We start from the raw sequence: 18,691 nt of genomic DNA, 5'->3' as shown, positions 1-18,691 counted from the left end.
ATCCTCTTGTCTGTCAACAATTGGAATTCTATTACGGATCGGAGCATGGATGACTCTGGGACTAACAACATCCGGAGCAATCGGTTGACCGTCGACTCGGATACCCCTCAACTCTTCACCCACAGCGTAGTTGTTGACGGGAATAGCAGCGGCAGGGACCTCAGGAACTGGGTTTCCTTCTTGCAGAGGCTGGTTGGGCGGTGGCAATGTAGCTTCTTGCCTCTGGACCATTGCTCGGAGCTCTTCTTGGCCTTGCGCAACCCCTTGCATCATGTGGATAAATTGGGCCATGCTTGCCCTCATCTCTGCCAACTCGGCTTGAACCTGATCCATGTTGCGTTGATGGTTGAGCCTTGTTGAGTAGCGGTGCGGCCTTTGGTCAGCTATCCTGTCTGGACACAGGAATCAAAGTGAGAAGATGGCCTGAGAACACCTGTTATGCAAATGAGATGAGTATGATGCATGCAATGCTTGTGCAAATGCTTTGTTTTCAAGGAACCCTTAGGGTATTATTTGCAATATTTTGAATTTTTAAACAATTCGATTGCTCATGGAAATATTTCGTTCAATATATTTTGAGACAAAGAAATACAGCATTTTTGATTTATTACAAAGAGAAAAGGTAAATGACATCCTATGGATCCCTAGAAGCTCGGGATGCTGGAAGACGGGAAGTGCACAACTTCTTGATCTCCCTCTCATAGGCAGCCTCCATGTCAGCTTTCTCTTTGGCAAGTCGATCATACTTCCTCTTCCAGAATTTGGATGACTGAGGAAGCAGAGAAGTCCAAGTGTCGTTCGGATCGTCGATCACTCGGTGCTCGAGAAATTCAATCATAGCATCCTTCTCCTTGAGCTGCTGCAGCAATTCCTCCCTCTCACGGATCCAGGCACGCGAAAGGTCCTCCTCTCTCAACTCCTCTACACGTTGGGTAGGGAGGGTTGAAGGCCCAGCCACATCCAACGGTGTAGGTCTTGGATGATCGTACGGCATCAGGTAGGTTGCAGCTCTCTGTCTGACCCAAGAAGTATAGGGCTCCAAAGCAATGCAGTTCTTTGGACCCAACTCATTCCTACTTTTCTTGTGAATACTGCGCCAAGCACGGACAAATCTGGCTTTCAGGCCTTGGGGATCTTTACCCTCCTGAAAGAACGCGCCTTCTAACAGAATGTTATTAGGTTTATCCTTCAGGGGGAACCCAAGCTGACGTCGTGCAAGAATAGGATTGTAGGTAATCCCACCACATGTACCAAGAAGAGGCACATTAGGGAATTCCCCACAATAGTCGATGATCTGAACGGTATCGTACACGCGATCATACCAGGTGATATCATCATTGGTGAGAGACATGAGTCTCTGAGACCACCGTAGACATCCCTTATTCTCCTTGAAAGCGACTGTCTGCGGCAAGTGCGAAATAAACCACTTGTACAGCAGGGGTAAACAGCAGACAATGACTCCTCCATTCTTCATGTTCCTCAGGTGCATGGAGCCATATGTATCACCCAACAAGGTCGGAACTGGATTAAGGACTGCAAAGATCCTAATGGCGTTCATGTCAACGAACTTGTCGAAGTTGGGGAACAGCACCAACCCATAGATGAGTAGCACAAACAGAGCCTCAAAGGCGTCCTCACTCATGGCCTTCCCATAAAAAGTAGCTTGGGAAATGAGGAACTCGGAAGGAAAACCTTGAATTCCGCCTTTGGTAGTCAGGTTAGCTCCAATCAGATCTTCATCTATGTGCAACAGACTAGCAATCTCTCGAGCAGATGGAATACTCTCTAGGCCACTGAACGGCACTTGATCCAGAATCGGAATCCCAATGAGGTGAGAGTATTCTTCCAAAGTCGGCAGTAGCTGGAAGTCTGGGAATAAGAAGCAACGATGCAACGGATCGTAGAACTGAGCAAGAGTACTCATCAACCCTTCGTCAACCTGAGTGGTGAGCAGAGGCAGAAGCTTCCCATAGCGAGCTTTGAAACCCAAAGGATCTAATACATATGATGTCAGATTCCTTAACTCTTTTACATCAGGTTGCTTGAAGCTGTATTTCTTTGTATGTCTTTTTGGTTTTTCCATTGTCTGAAAAGTTTGCAAATAAACCCTTTAAGTTCCTTGAACATTTTCTTTTTCTGATGATGACATGTATGCGGATGAGTGCATGAATGTATGAATGCAACAAACACACTCAAGAATCAAGCAAGTCACACCAAACAAAGGTCGTGGGAAAGCTCTATGTATCCCTAATATCAATCATCCATTTTGGTGGATTTAGGTTTTCACCTTATCGACACCCAAGTTCCATTGATATTAACGGTACATGAACCGGTTCAAACATCCCTAATATCAACCAGCCGCTTTGGTGGATTTTAGGTTTTGCACCCGATCCGGGATCCATTGATATTAACGGTGTCTGAACGACTCAACCACGAATCAAGGGTTTGTTGAGAGTCACGAGCATGGGGTCTCGGTTAAGAACCACCCCAAAAGGAGTGTACTAGGGTTTAAACCTGCCAGACATGTTCTATCAGAGGTTCCCATAATCATCGTTCCATCTTTCGAATATTATCGGAGGAACGAATACTCGTATTCCAAGAATATTCTCAAGAGAAACTCTTATGAGTGTAGTATCGCGTGACAATCGTATCAGAACTGACATCTGAACGACCTCCGCACTACGGTCCTAAAAGTAGGCCATGATGGGTTTGGTAAACTAAGGTCCTTGGCTTCTGCGGAACATGATTGAAAGAATAATGCCTAACCACAAATAACTTGTGTGACATTATTAGTTCAACATGACCTCCACCAAGTGAATGGTCTCGCAAGTCAACTGGCTAAGGAATACTCCACACCAGTCAACAAGACTATGCCATTCTCCTATCCTAGAGTGCACTCGAGTTCGGGTACAGAACTCATCTCACAGATCACCAAAACAAACAGCAATGTATGTCAAGCAATTCACACATTACAATCAATACAGTGATCCCAAATGGTGCAAGAATAAATCAAATAACAAATAACAATATATCACAACAAAGGTGAAAAGTAGGCACTACCGCCAAGGAAACTAGGATCCCCAGCAGAGTCGCCACTTTTCTGTAGCGGTGTATTCGTCGCCATATGATTTATCGATTAAACCATAAGCAAAGCAATACAATGAAGTTTCGAGTCGCCACCGCACTTTTATTTATCCAAAGGATTGGCTAAAAAGCGAACAAAAGCCTAAGAAGTTTTACACGTAGAAAACTAATAAAAGATCAGAGATTCCGGGTAAGGGGTAAGTTACGCAATGGGAAGGTGTTAGGCACCCACTACGTCCTAGGTACTCCTAGGGAGCCCTTTTCACACTTGTTGTAAAAAATTGTTATTTGTTAAGACATATGCATTGTGCAAACAGGAGTGAGATGATGAGGAAAGAATGTACAAGTTTTATTGGGTTTGAGCGGATGAACCCGCTGCCTACGTACCTTCCATCAAAGGTAAGGATCAAAACGCCGTAGTTCGGCTAAAAGATTTCCAAAAGTGAGTTGGATTCAATTTTAAACAATAGCACTGAGGCTTTTCATTATCAATGGGAGAACACTCGACCAAAACCAACATCCACCATGCGAGGATAGCTTCGACGTACGAGAGGGGTTAACCCTATTTTCAATACGGAAGTCTTACTGTCGACTCACTAAAGATAAGGTGAGGTTTACATCAACCACAATGATAATTGAAACCTACGGCTAATGCATGAAAAGATTAATGGACATGGCCAAAACAAGTGAATGAGTGAAGTTAATTGATTGTGATTATGAAAGTGAAGTCAAAGTATGATTAAGATTAATTCAAAAGAAGTATTATGAAATGGAGTTTGTGAAAAGAGTCAAGGACTTGAGTCCAGGTTTTTAGTTTGAAAAAACATGAAGATGTTTGCACAATGTCTAAGTCAAGTTTAAGATCAAAGTGTGAAAAAGTTCTAGGACACAATGAGGATGAATGAGTGAGGATGGAAAGTAAAGCTTCTCAGGAGGTTCACTTCTTGAGATCATATGAGAAATGATTCAAGGGTGTCCTTTGGAATGGAAAGTAAGTAATGATGAAATAAACAAACAAATGATACCGGATGCCACTCAATGGTCTTGCTCCAGTCTCACAAACAAAAGCGGATATCGGATACCAATGGCTGGGTTTACACCAATCTCCTAAAACAGAACTGGATATCAGAGGCCACTCAATGGTCTTACACTAATCTCCTCAAAAAGAAAACAATGAAGAAATATGGAAGTCAACTGCCAGCTTGTGGGACTTAGGTTAACCCCACACATGATCATAGGAAAGCAAATGCCAACTCGTGGGACTTACAATTGCATCCTCTCACAAACAAAGAAAGCAGAACAAGGATGTCAGATGCCAACTTGTGGGACTTGCTCTAACACACAGTATGATCCTAGGAAAACAACTGCCAACTTGTGGGACTTACAATTGTATCCTCACATACAAAGAAACAAGGCAACAAAGCAAAAGTAAGATGAGTGGCCAATGTGATGGTCTTATACTCACTTCCATATCATAGGAACAAATGCCAACTTGTGGGACTTACAATTGTCCTCAATGGGTAAACAACAATAATGATGTCAAACAGACAAAAGAGATGCTCATGCATTAATGGTAATTGATGATGATAAATGCATAACATACAGGCAAGCAAGTGCATATGAAGCAATCAAACAGTCAATGAGAATCAAACAACACACTCTATAGCCAAACAATGGGGGCTCACACAAGAGGGTTTGACTTTAAAAGTCCACTGTAATAGGTGAAGGTTGCTCTTAACCTGGCCATTGAGGGGCTCAGGTGAAGCAGATGAAAAGGAGAATGAGGGGTGTGCCTCATTGCTTCTATCTCAAATCAGAGAGAGCATCAAAGAAAGTGTGGGAGTTCAGAAAGTAGGAACTCTCTCCACATTATTGACTCGATTAGATCTTGGGTATTTATCTCATTGCTTCAACCAGGTACCGGGAGCAAAGAGAGGACACACTGAATAGTGGGGGATAGATTGCTTATCCCTACCTTCCACCAATTGCCTTACTTGAAGGACTTTTCCTGCTGAGGACAAATATAAACAAACACAGGCATTGCCTCTTAAGGAGGGCTTCAGACAGTTTGCCCGGTCAAATAACAGACCGGGTCTCCAGACTACATGAAGAAGAAATATTTATACCTCAAAAGCAAATGCTAAAATAGCAAAGCAAGCAAGTTCAAAGAACTTAGGCAACTAAAGTACCTGAAAAAAGTCAAACTCATTAGTAAACAAGTCAACAGTCAAAATCAAAAGAAATGGATAAACAGTCAACCACAGGAGGTCAACTGTGCAAAGCAAGACTCAAGTTACATGAGTCACCTACAAAACAAAAGGTTAGCACGATATAGACAAACAAACATCAATCAAATTGGTATGATCTTGGAAGCACTATGCTCAACCTGAAACAGATAAACTCAACATAAGTCCAAAGGACCACTAGGACTAGCCTAGGGTCAAACATGAAAGAAAAAGTCAAGGCAGCAAGGGAAAATCAACTCAAAGTCAAAGTCAACCAATTAGAAAGCAAACACAATTGGGCCCACATTCAAATCATGAATCATTGTCATTTCATGGATATTTGAAGTCAAAACATGGCAAAGGAAAGCATACAAAAGTCAACAGAATGACTTGCATCAAAAGTCAACCTAAGCAATCTCAAAAATCATGAAATAAATCACACTCAATCCTAACATCTAACATGGTATACATGTAAAATTTCATGGCATTTGGATGAGAGGAAGGCAGTCAATTAAAATCATGAAGTCAACACAATTTCAAGTAAGCACAATGAAAGTCAACAAGCATGGGTCAACTTCAAAAAATCATATCAAATTGAAAACAGAAAAGAAATGAGTGAGATTAACACCAATGCAAAGCTTGAGGTGTCTAGTTATCACATATGAAATTTCATGATCATGTGATAAAGTATGAGAATTTCCCAAAAGATTTGGCAACATGTAGCACAAAAAGTCAACCATGGACTAGGCAGGGAAGAAAAATCACAATCAAATGGAAAATTGCGCAATAAATTCCAAGAAAATTCATACATGAATTAGACATATGATAGATGATTCATGCAAAAAATGGGGTCATTTGGATGCAAGGAAACATGTGAACAAAATTAGGGAAAATGCCTGTTCATGTTGTGACACCAAATGTAACACATGACTTCAAAAAATCATAACCAGCGAACCACAAATGGGAAATCCACAAACTTTATACCAAAATGAAGGTGAACATGTCTAGTTTCATCACAAAAAAATTCAAAGTCATTGGACATAACATGAGTATTTCACAATTGAAATGGTAAGATGTATCATTTATGCACACATATTGGGAAAACAATTGTCAATAAAAATCCAGTCAATGAAAAAATGATTAAAAATCATAATTATAAACTAGACTCAATCATGGACATTGTGGAAAAAGAATCATAATTTTTGGATTTAATTTGAATGAAAAATTAATTTTTGAAGATGAGGAAATAATTGGAATAAGCATGAACAAGTTAACATGGCAACAAGTCAAACAAAGAAGTCAACGTGGCAAAGGTAAATAGAGCATCACCTAATCAAAACGCACAGCACCAGGGAGACACGTGAAATGTTTTTATTGGTTAGCATGAAAACGCACAGTAAACAAGGGACGTGCATTGCATAATGGTCAACAAAGTCAATTGGATAGCATATTTGTAAATAAACTTCCATTTAATCAAAACGCACAGTACCATGAAGGACACACGAAATGTTATTATTGGCCAATATGGGACTGTACAGTAAATGGCCATATGCAACACGGGAAACAGGGCTTCCTGGGAAATTTTTTAGGGTTTGGAACAATAGTGAAGTTTATGTACAGTATGCTTCATCAACCAACATCAGTGAAAAACGATTTTAACTCAAATTATACAAACAGCACGGCATTGAAATCACCAAACAAAACACATTAAGAATATCAAGTTCATTTTCACGGAATCAAACCAATCAAACAGTATCACACAAAAACATGTTTGAGCATCAACAATCAATTTCACATTTCTCCCTAATTAATCAATCATTTTAGGTGGTTCAAAGCTCATTGTTCTCAGCATCAAAAAATTTACAACAAGCATCTCATGATTTTTAAAAAGAGAGAAATCGAAATCATACCAAAACTGAAACTAGGTGATGGAACGGCTGTCGTTTGGCTATGAGGTACTGCAACAGATGAATCTTGTAGCCCCAAATGATGGATGCTCGAGGAATGTGAACTTAATCGTGTCTATTCCAACTTAAAACCCCACCTGCCATTGTTGTAGCTTGAGAAAACAGAATGTGAAAATGGTTGTACAGCCGGTGTTGGATGCCACAAATCACTTTTAGATGATGTCCAAGTGATGAATCAACCAAGGGTTACTCGAAGGTTTTGGCCATTTTGTGCAGAAAATCAATTTTGGTTCAGATGCAAATTGAGAGAATGGAGGTTTTCTGTGTGTTTCCAAGTGGTGGCTAGGGTTGAAATGTGACAGAAAAATGCTTTATATGGTCTGTTTAATATTGTTAATCCATGCTGCAAACTGGTTTAACTTAAAATGCACCATTTGCCAATTTGCTAATCCTTGCATAAGTGTGAAATGGGGGTGTGAAAGCTTGGTCGGATGGGCCTTGGTTATGCAGTACAGGACCATTACTTATGCTGTTTTGTATGTACTTGTGAAATGCTAACCTTGTTTTTACTCTTTGAAGCCAATTGCACTTTTGCTAAACTTGCAAACATGGAAATGGAGGGTGCAAAACCCTGGTCGAATTGGGCCTCAACAGGCTGCACAATGGCTTGTAACTCCACTGTTTTTGGTCTGCACCATGCATTGTCAACTTGTTTTTGTTTTTAATATGCCATTTGCAAAATTGCACCAATTTATACCTTTGGCCAAAATTATGACATAATGATGAAATGGACATGAAATTATGCTTGGAGCAAGTCACAAATATGATATCAAGTGAATCCCAATTGGCCAAATTAAGAAAAAGTCCATAGATCAAAAAGTCAACTATGAGTCAAACTTGGATTTTTAAAGGAATAGGTCCAAAAATGCCATTTTGATTGGCAAGGTTTTAGGTCATGAAGCTTATATTTTTGGAAAGAGGATGAAAAATGTGGTTTGTAGGAAAAAACCCCACCAAATTTGGCCTTATGGTTTGGGAGATATGGCCCTTTGAAGTTCACAAATTGATGAAAATGATTTGATCATATCTTGACAACCACACATGGGATTTTGATGTTCTTGGACTTTTTGAAAATGGGAGAACAAGATCTTCAACTTTCATGTTGGGAAAAAATTCATTTGAAGCTTGTATCATGATGTAAGTTGAGGATCAAGAAGTTTCTATTTTTGGCAGTTGAAATTACAGGTCCAGTTTCTATTTTGGGAAATTTTCTGATTGGCTTGATATTCTTCCATGATGTTGATTCCCATGACATATGAGACCTACTAGGACATGAATAAGCTCCTTCAAACCATTTCCATCCATCAAAACCAAAGAATCAACCACAGTTGACCAACTTTGACTTTCTAGGGTTTTGGACTTGACTGTGCACTTCTGATGAATTCCAAACCCTAATTCCTTGAGATTTTGACTTCAAATGATGTCCCAAGACATATGAACTCTTGATTATTGACCATGGTGCCCAAATTCCACAAGAATGGCCACCATCCACTGCTTTGATTGACTGTTGATTATCTAGGGTTTTGTGCCTGCCTGTGCATTGACTGCTGACCTCTGAGCCTTCAACCCTTGACTTGAACACTTCAAAAAGACCCCCAAGGCATGTGAACTTGTTGGACAAACCCTGGGGCTTTGATTCCTTGAGGAACAACCTTGCTTGATTGGTGGACTGATCTCCTGATCAATTTGACCTAATTTCTGCTTGCTTGCACTTGAGGCAACCGGGGACAATGCAAATGCTATGCAATGGATTATGATATGCTATGACCTAATATGAGATGGTATGCACAATGATAGGTGCAAATTTGAGGTGCTACACCGTGGCTTCGTCCCTCCATCAAAAGCTGAGGTATCCAATAGAGGGCAAGATCGTCACTGTGTGTGGGGAGGAAGAATACATTGTCAGTAGTGTGCATACCTTCAGATACGTTGAGATGGATGGTGAATTCTTCGAGACTCCCACTCAGTCATTTGAAGTGGTTTCTCCGCCCGATCCTGTCCTTAAGCCAACTCTCTGTGTGCCCAAGGTTACTCGTGCTCCTCCTGCTATGATTTCTCTGAAAGATGCTCAAGCTGTGGTTGAAGATGGTGGTTGTACTGGCTGGGGTCAACTGATCAACGTACCGTACAAGTCTGACAAAGCTGGTCTGGGATTCAACTCTGAGAAGACGGTCAAAGATCAAATCAATGTTGTAAGAGATGCTGACAGTGATTGCGACCTGGATAGGTGGATCTACCCAACAATTGGCGACGGACTCAATAATTGGAAGGCTGAAGACACTATCCCGATCTCCTTTAGTCAGGAGTAATTGTTATTGTCTATTTAGCATTGCAAATTCTAATTGAACTTCTTAAAGCATTGTGTCTATACCCGGGGCACAATAGCTAATTTGTTAAGGGTTTTGTCATTTCATAAGCATATTTTCATATTCAATAAATCAATGGACATTTTCGCATTCAAATGTTGCGCTCTTTATTTTTCCTGTCGTCTTTCAAACAAGCTATGCTTTCTTACACACACTCACGTAACAAATTGCAGATCCGTACTCACTCTGGATCCTATTGATAATAATTCCGCTACTGTTCATTATGACTTTGAAAATCCAATCTACCAAGCCGAAGATGGAAGTGAGGAAGATTGTGAAGTCCCTGGAGAGCTTTCCAGATTGTTATTGCAAGAGGAAAGGACTATACAGCCGCATGAAGAGTCCCTCGAAATTGTAAATCTGGGTACTGAGGTAGACAGAAGAGAAGTCAAAATAGGAGCAGGATTGGAAAGCAGTGTCAAGGAAAGATTGATTCGGATGTTACATGACTATGTGGAGGTTTTCGCGTGGTCTTATGAAGACATGCCCGGGTTGGATACTGATATAGTGGTGCATCGGCTGCCTACGAAGGAAGTCTGCCGTCCTGTCAAGCAAAAGGTTCGCCGCATGCGTCCTGAAATGTCTGAGAAAATCAAAGCCGAGGTTATGAAACAATTCAATGCCGGTTTCTTAGCTGTTACTTCTTATCCTCAATGGGTTGCTAATGTGGTGCCAGTGCCAAAGAAAGATGGTAAGGTGCGAATGTGCGTGGATTACAGAGATTTGAATAAAGCGAGTCCCAAAGATGACTTTCCACTCCCACACATTGATGTTCTGGTAGATAACACCGCTCAACACAAATTATTCTCATTCATGGATGGTTTCTCAGGCTACAATCAGATTAAGATGGCACCTGAGGACATGGAGAAAACTACGTTTGTGACGCAATGGGGCACTTTCTGTTACAAAGTAATGTCGTTCGGTCTAAAGAACGCCGGGGCAACATACCAGCGTGCTATGGTGGTTTTGTTCCATGATATGATTCATCATGAGATAGAAGTATATGTGGATGACATGATAGCTAGATCTCATACTGAAGAAGAGCATCTCGATCATTTATACAAACTGTTCGAGAGGCTGAAGAGGTACAAGTTGAGATTGAATCCGAACAAATGCACTTTTGGAGTAAGATCCGGTAAACTCTTAGGCTTTATTGTCAGTGGTAAAGGAATTGAGGTTGACCCGGCTAAAGTGAGAGCTATTCAAGAAATGCCAGTTCCCCGTACGGAGAAAGAAGTCAGAGGTTTCTTGGGACGCTTGAACTACATTGCTCGATTTATCTCCCACTTGACCGCTACCTGCAAACCCATCTTCAAATTACTGAGGAAAAATCAAGAGATGACATGGAATGATGAATGCCAAGAAGCTTTTGACAAAATCAAGAACTACCTCCAGGAACCTCCAATTCTGATACCACCAGTTGAAGGAAGACCTCTAATCATGTATTTGACCGTATTAGAAAATTCAATGGGGTGCGTATTGGGGCAACATGACGAGTCTGGTCGAAAAGAGCATGCCATATACTACCTGAGCAAAAAGTTTACCGACTGTGAAATAAGATACTCACTGCTCGAGAGAACTTGCTGTGCTTTGGCCTGGGCTGCTCGCCGACTAAGACAGTATATGTTGAATCATACCACTTTGTTGATTTCTAGGATGGATCCCATCAAATACATGTTCGAGAAGCCTGCCCTCTCCGGAAGAATAGCGAGATGGCAGATGATCTTAACAGAGTACGACATCCAGTATACTACCCAGAAAGCAATCAAAGGAAGCGTGCTGGCTGATCATTTGGCTCATCAAGCGGTGGACGATTACCAATCTATGAATTTTGAGTTCCCAGATGAGGATGTCATGCTTGTTACGGATTACGAAAAACCTAAACCAGATGAGGGATCCGAATGGGGATCCCGATGGACTATGGTCTTTGATGGATCTTCTAATGCATTGGGCCATGGTGTTGGGGTTGTACTCATTTCTCCCGAGGGTTACCATACGCCTTTCACAGCTAGACTATGTTTTCATTGTACCAATAATATGGCTGAGTATGAAGCATGTATTTTTGGACTCAAAGCTGCTATAGATTGGCGAATCAAGTTCTTGAGTGTGTACGGAGATTCGGCCTTGGTAATCAGTCAGATCAAAGGAGAATGGGATACTAAACATCCAAATCTCATCCCTTATCGAGAGCAGGTAATGACATTACTTCCATACTTTGAAGAGATTACATTTGAACATATTCCACGAGAAGAGAATCAGTTGGCAGACGCGTTAGCTACCATGTCATCTATGTTCAGAGTCAGATGGGATGGTGAAGCTCCCAGGATTACCATTGAGCGACTAGATGAACCAGCATACTGTTATGAACTTAACACTGAGGGAGTACGGGAAAAACCTTGGTTCCACGACGTAAAAAGATACTTAGAAGCTCAGGAATACCCTGAAGGGGCATCCATCAATGACAGAAAATTCCTGAGGAAGTTCTCCGCTAAATTCTTTCTGAGTAATGGAGTGTTATACAAACGTAATCATGACTTGACTCTGCTTCGCTGTGTGGATAAAAAGGAAGCAGAAAAGATTATGGAAGACATGCATGACGGTATTTTTGGGACTCATTCTAATGGACATACAATGGCCAAGAAGATTCTGAGGTCAGGGTATTATTGGTCTACCATGGAAGCTGATTGCCACCATCACTCCAGAACCTGTCACAAGTGTCAGATCTATGCGGACAAAGTACATGTGCCTCCTGCTCCATTGAACGTGTTGACAGCTCCTTGGCCCTTTGCAATGTGGGGCATCGATATGATCGGGGAGATTAAACCTACGGCTTCTAATGGACATCGCTTCATTCTCGTCGCTATTGATTACTTCACCAAGTGGGTAGAGGCAGCCTCATTCGCTTCTGTCACCAAGAATGTGGTGGCACGGTTCGTCAAGAATAGCCTTATTTGTCGATACGGCATCCCTGAAAGGATTATCACTGACAATGATACTAATTTGAACAACAAGATGATTACTGAACTCTGCACGCAGTTCAAAATTAAGCACCATAACTCTTCTCCGTACCGGCCAAAGATGAATGGCGCCGTGGAGGCTGCTAATAAGAACATTAAGAAGATCATACAAAAGATGACAGTAACGTACAAAGACTGGCACGAGATGTTACCATTTGCTCTCCATGGTTATCGCACTTCAGTACGCACTTCGACGGGGGCAACTCCTTTCTCTTTAGTCTACGGAACGGAGGCCGTTTTACCGGTGGAAGTTCAGATTCCCTCTCTAAGAATCATGAAAGAGGCGGGCTTAGATGAAGATGAATGGATTCAGACTCGACTCGATCAGATAAACTTGATTGATGAGAAGAGACTTGCGGCTGTTTGTCACGGGCAGATATATCAGAAGCGCATGACCCAATCATTTAACAAAAGAGTCAAGAGACAGGTGTATCAAGTTGGCGACTTGGTGATCAAGCGTATCATTCTACCACAAGGGGATCCCAGAGGCAAGTGGACTCCCACATACGAAGGGCCATTTGTGGTTAAGAAGGTATTCTCTGGTGGAGCCATGATACTTGCTACAATGGATGGCGAAGACTTCCCGCATCCTGTGAACGCGGACATAGTTAAAAAATACTACGCATAACAGAGACCCGCTAGGTCGACGTACCTAGGCAAAAGTAAGGGCATCCCGGCGAACCAAAAGGGTTCGGGCAAAAATTAGGGATAAACATATAAAAATGTACACCCGGCAAGTCGAAAACCTGAAAAGGCGGCTTGGGCAAAAACGGGTATCCTGGTGGACTGAAAACCTGAAAAGGCGGTCCAGGCAAAAATTAGGGATTCAAGCGTATGACTATGTCCCGTTCTTTGTCAGCTTCAACCAAGTTCAAGGGACTGAACAAGCCAATCACCTCTATCCGACAGCAGGAGATGAGATGCTTGAAGACATGATGACAGTAGTGGAATTAAAATCAATAGGACTTTTTCTGCATAGCTTTCTCTTTTTCTTGATAATTTCCTCTTACTAGGATTTCCGTCTCCTTGTACTCAAATTGCCTATTTATAGGCCCTCTTTCAAAATCAATACAATTTCATTTCCAAAAAGATGCTTTTGTTTTTACCTTTTCTGTTTTGTTTGCGTAAACGTCCATTGATTTAACTTGAATTGACTTATGCACTTGAATATGACCAATGTTTACAAAAATGCATGCCTAAAATAGCAATAGCAATTACTACACGACTTCGGGATCGAGGAGAAGGTCTAACCACGCTTTCCAAGGAGGCTGTTACTAATTCGATTCCCCGGCAACGCCAATTATTCCCCAGAAGAACTTGGCATCACTAGACTGGTCATCTCTTCTACCCCCAGCCAGGCTCCGGTGAATATTTCTACCATCAAACAGAAATCAAATCCCCCAGCTGAGACAGGGTCATCAATACAAATATCTCCGACCCGAAGACTGAGATTTGTTTCCCCAGTAGAGTCCCCTGGAAGAACGTTTCAGACACATAGTGCATTCATTACATCATTTCACATCACATACCTACATACAATTTTCGTTCCGCATCATATACATTACATCATTTCATAACATATACATGTATACCATGCTCTCATTTATTCCAGACGCATAATTCACTCATTACATCATTTCACAGCACACGCATGCATACAACATTTGCATCTCATGCATCATGACATGGCATGAAGCTAACTTTATTTTTCAGGTTAATTATCCTCTTGATACAATCAAAACAAAGGTCCATTCAGACGGGCATCCTTATCAATTACATTCAGGATTCAACTACATCTTTCGGATATACTCCATGTCACCATTCATTCTGACATCCTCCTCACGATGGCATCTATAAGCCCATCCCCAGTAAATTGTTGCAAATACTATCAGATACAGCCTAGCGTACGGTTCACTCTGATTCAGCTCAACCTATGACCTTCAACAACTCAGATACGATCTAGCGTACGATCCATTCTGACCTTCTTCAAATCTTCGAATACCACTCAAATACAGTCTAGTGTACGACCAAGCTAGACCAGATGCTGCTCAAATACGGTTTAATGTACGACCAAGTTAAACCTTCATCTTGCTCAGGTGCTACCTTCGGACAGGTACATTCCTGAATGGTAGTCGGGTATACGGCTACTCCCCTTACTCAGGTGCTACCTTCGGACAGGTACATTCCTGAATGGTAGTCTGGTATACGGCTACTCCCCTTGCTCAGGTGCTACCTTCGGACAGGTACATTCCTGAATGGTAGTCTGGTATACGGCTACTCCCCTTGCTCAGGTGCTACCTTCGGACAGGTACATTCCTGAATGGTAGTCTGGTATACGGCTACTCCCCTTGCTCAGGTGCTACCTTCGGACAGGTACATTCCTGAATGGTAGTCTGGTATACGGCTACTCCCCTTGCTCAGGTGCTACCTTCGGACAGGTACATTCCTGAATGGTAGTCTGGTATACGACTACTCTCTTGCTCAGGTGCTACCTTCGGACAGGTACATTCCTGAATGGTAGTCTAGTATACGACTACTCCCTTGCTCAGGTGCTACCTTCGAACAGGTACATTCCTGAATGGTAGTCTAGTGTATGACTACTCCCCTCCTCAGATGCTACATAGTGTACGGTACATTTCTGAAGTGTAGTCTAGTGTACGACTACCCCCTTTTATCAGCAGATTCAGCATAACGGACGGCTCATTCTGCAACTCAGAACCGATCTAGCGTACGATCTGTTCTGATCTTTCATCCCCATCAAATTCGTCCGCCTAACGAACAGCTCACTCTGATACCCAGATATGGTCCAATGTATGATCCATTCTGATCCCTTATCCCCAGCAGCATATAGCATACTCTGACTCCCCAGCGAAGTCAACAGCATGATGGATGATTCACTATACGGTCCAGCGTATGACCCGGTATGACGTCCCTGTCTTCAGACATTGTCTAACGTACGACACAATCTGGAAATCGCCTCATCAAACTACCTGGATGGCATCTTTAAGCCCATCTCCACCAAGACTAATTGGCAAGTGCAAATTTTTGGGGCATTCTAGTGTTCAATAATCTTTCACCTCCAGACCACGAACGGCACATACCATTCTACTCTCTCGGTTCAAGAATATTGAACAGGGGCAGCTGTCATACCCCAAAATTTGCCCATTAATATTTCAAGACATTTCAGGGCGCTCCGACTCATTTTTATGACACCTAAAGGAACGAAGGCCCAGCTCGCGAATGACCCAAACTGGCCTACACGCTCACCTAGTGATAATATGAAAGTGGTTTATTTGGAAGCGGAGGAAAAGGGGTGCAAAAAGAAGAGAAAACGAACCAAACAGCAAAGCCCAGCCCAAAGTACAAGAACACGGGTGTGGCATCTGTGACGAGCGTCACAGAGGCTGTGACGAGCGTCACGCCTCGCACACCCCTGTGACGGGCGTCACACATGGTGTGACGAACGTCACACCATTCCCCTACTTTGTGGGCGCAGGCAACGCTTCGGAGGTTTGAAGATCCGTTGAGGAATGTTGGGCCCTGTATCCACGCGCGCGTTGAAGACCTTTTTGGCAGCAGGCATGACCTAATGACAACAATATAAATAGCCACCTTGAAAACCTAAAAAGGGGGCTTTTTTGGAGATTCTTTTCCCTTTGCCGTTTTCGCTTTTGCAGATTTTACTTTTCCAGCAGCTTAGGCATCGTGTTTTACAAGTGCTACACTATTTCTTTTGCAATTCCTTATTCCCTTTTGGCATTTAGAATTCTTTTCACACACTAGTTTCTACAACGGAAACTATTGTGTGCCCTTTTACCGAATCTAACCTTACGGCGGCAGCAAGGTCACCTCCGCTCAATTCGATCCGATCGGCCAATTCAAGGTTGCGATTCAATTGCAAACAGGTTTGCGTTACTATCATTGCTTTATATTCCTAATTCACATGGGATATCATAATTGAGTTCATAAATATATTTGAGGCTTTGCATGTGACTTAAGTATGCCTGGATACTTTGAATTGTTGTAATGGATGCCGCTGCTCTTCGTCCTATTTTGATCTTTGCCCATTTGCCCTGTTTTATCATGACCATGCTTTGTTTACCTATTACTTGGGTGCAACTCTCGATTGCACCCTGATTTGGTATTCTAACCCGTTTGCTGAATTTTGCAAAGGTTCATATGTCCCAGGAAAAGATTGCTGTTTAGGTCTTCCACTTTATTTGTGGGATACCCTTGTGGAGACTCACCCTAAGTGGCCTAATTAATTTTCATGTGTTAATTTTAATGTCTTGATTTTAATGTATTAATTTTAATGTATTGATCTTAATATGGACTTAATTATTTAATTGACTTTAAAATATGACCTTTAAATAAGTGATCTTGGACCTCTCTTTGCTGCCTTACGGTATAATGGTCATGTCCCGCGAACGTGGGGATACCCTTAGCAAAGACCCTTCGGTTAAATCATCATAAAATAAATTATAGTCCCTCGGATGTTGCCTTCGAATATACAACTTTGTCCCTCGATGACCCTCCGATGTTGCCTACGGTTAAATGATGATAGTCCCTTCGAATGCTAAGGTATCCTCATAACTGTTGCCTTCAATGACCAATCGATGACCCTACGATGACCCTTTTACATCCCAAGGATAAAACTACTTACTTCTCAATAGTAAGGACAGTTTTACCCTCATAAGGATAGGAAACGTTCATAATGACCTTAGGAAGGTATAACTCTCAATTACTGGATCATAACCTAAAATACTTTCTACACCTCACACATTTCCAAACTATTTTTCTAAACAACTTTCAAAACTAAACGAGATAACCACTTTGTATACATTCATACAAGAATCATTACAAAGTTAAATTCTCTTTTCAAAACCTTTTCTAAATCGCTTTCAAAATCAAACGAGATAAATACTTTGTATACATTCTTACGAGAATCATTACAAAGTTAAACTCTCTTTCAAACATTTTTTAAGCAATTCACCAACACTTTTTCAGACAAAAATATAAGTGATCCAGCAATTAAGAGCCCATGGATAACCATGGATACAAAGGGTGCTAACACCTTCCCTTTGTATAATGTACCTCCCGAACCCAAAATCTAAATTAAGGTCTTTCCTGTTCTTTTCCACCTTTCCTTATTGGATAAAAGAAAAGTCGGTGGCGACTCTTGCTAACCGCGACATTGCGATAAAAAACACAAAAAGTCAGTTCACCGTATGACAATATCCTTTTTAGCATTGCTCTTACAACATCAATATTGTCTTTCTTAGGGATAAGGGACATAATATTAACATTGAAGTTGGGTAGGAGAAAATTCAAAGTGAAGAATTACAAGTCACATCCATACTCCAAATTCATCAGGTACTGGAGCAACCCTCATATTCATGGGAAACACAACATGTTTAAATTTTTCATGGGAAGGAAGTAAATTGATTATTTTGTTAATTTTCTCGATGTGTGAGTGAAGAATGACTTCATCAATCAAACCTCATCTTGCAAGACAGAAGATGAGCAAAAAAAAGTAAGTGAAATATGACACCACATGCTCAACAATTTCTACTTGATAAGTCAAAATGCTATCATCAATTCTTGGGAGGTGATCTTTATTATTTCATTTTGAATCTTGTAAATTTTATGTTCTTGTGTGTGTGCAATGTTTCAGGGGGGAGCACAAACGTTTATTTGCTCTGGCTCAATGTCAATTCAATTCAAAGTGAAAGCTCGCTAAACATAAAAAAGGGGAGACTGAAGTTGCATGTCTCTAATATATTTAGGGGGAGAACCCCCGTACGATTTTGTTGCTAGTCTTTTACGCTTTCAGTTCATTTATTATTATTTATTGAATGTACTTCATGATTACACATCTTTGAATCAAGATTTGAATCGATTCGTTTTAGCATGCATAATTGGAGTGTTTATATTTGAGTATGGTCATTATGGTTTTAGTCAATTGCTTAAGTTAATGGAACAAAAACCATATTTAAAGTTGGTTCAAATTATGTAGGAAGTGAAATCTCAAA

The 18,691-nt window shown here is 41.3% G+C and overlaps 1 long non-coding RNA gene across 1 annotated transcript in view; it reads left to right on the top strand.

Annotated features, from left to right (window-relative positions):
• Positions 1 to 18,486, top strand: part of LOC127101601 (uncharacterized) — a 59,253-nt gene extending 40,767 nt beyond the window's left edge. Inside the window, exons 2-4 of the long non-coding RNA XR_007794676.1 lie at positions 17,942 to 18,032; positions 18,139 to 18,192; positions 18,334 to 18,486. This is a non-coding gene — a long non-coding RNA (uncharacterized LOC127101601). The remainder of the gene's footprint in view (positions 1 to 17,941; positions 18,033 to 18,138; positions 18,193 to 18,333) is intronic.
• Positions 18,487 to 18,691: the final 205 nt, after the last annotated feature.

The sequence above is a fragment of the Lathyrus oleraceus genome, chromosome 7, assembly GCF_024323335.1.
Source record: "Lathyrus oleraceus cultivar Zhongwan6 chromosome 7, CAAS_Psat_ZW6_1.0, whole genome shotgun sequence".
NCBI lineage: Eukaryota > Viridiplantae > Streptophyta > Magnoliopsida > Fabales > Fabaceae > Lathyrus > Lathyrus oleraceus.
The sequence above is the reverse complement of the archived record's forward strand: the minus strand, read 5'-3'. Positions and strand labels throughout refer to the sequence as shown.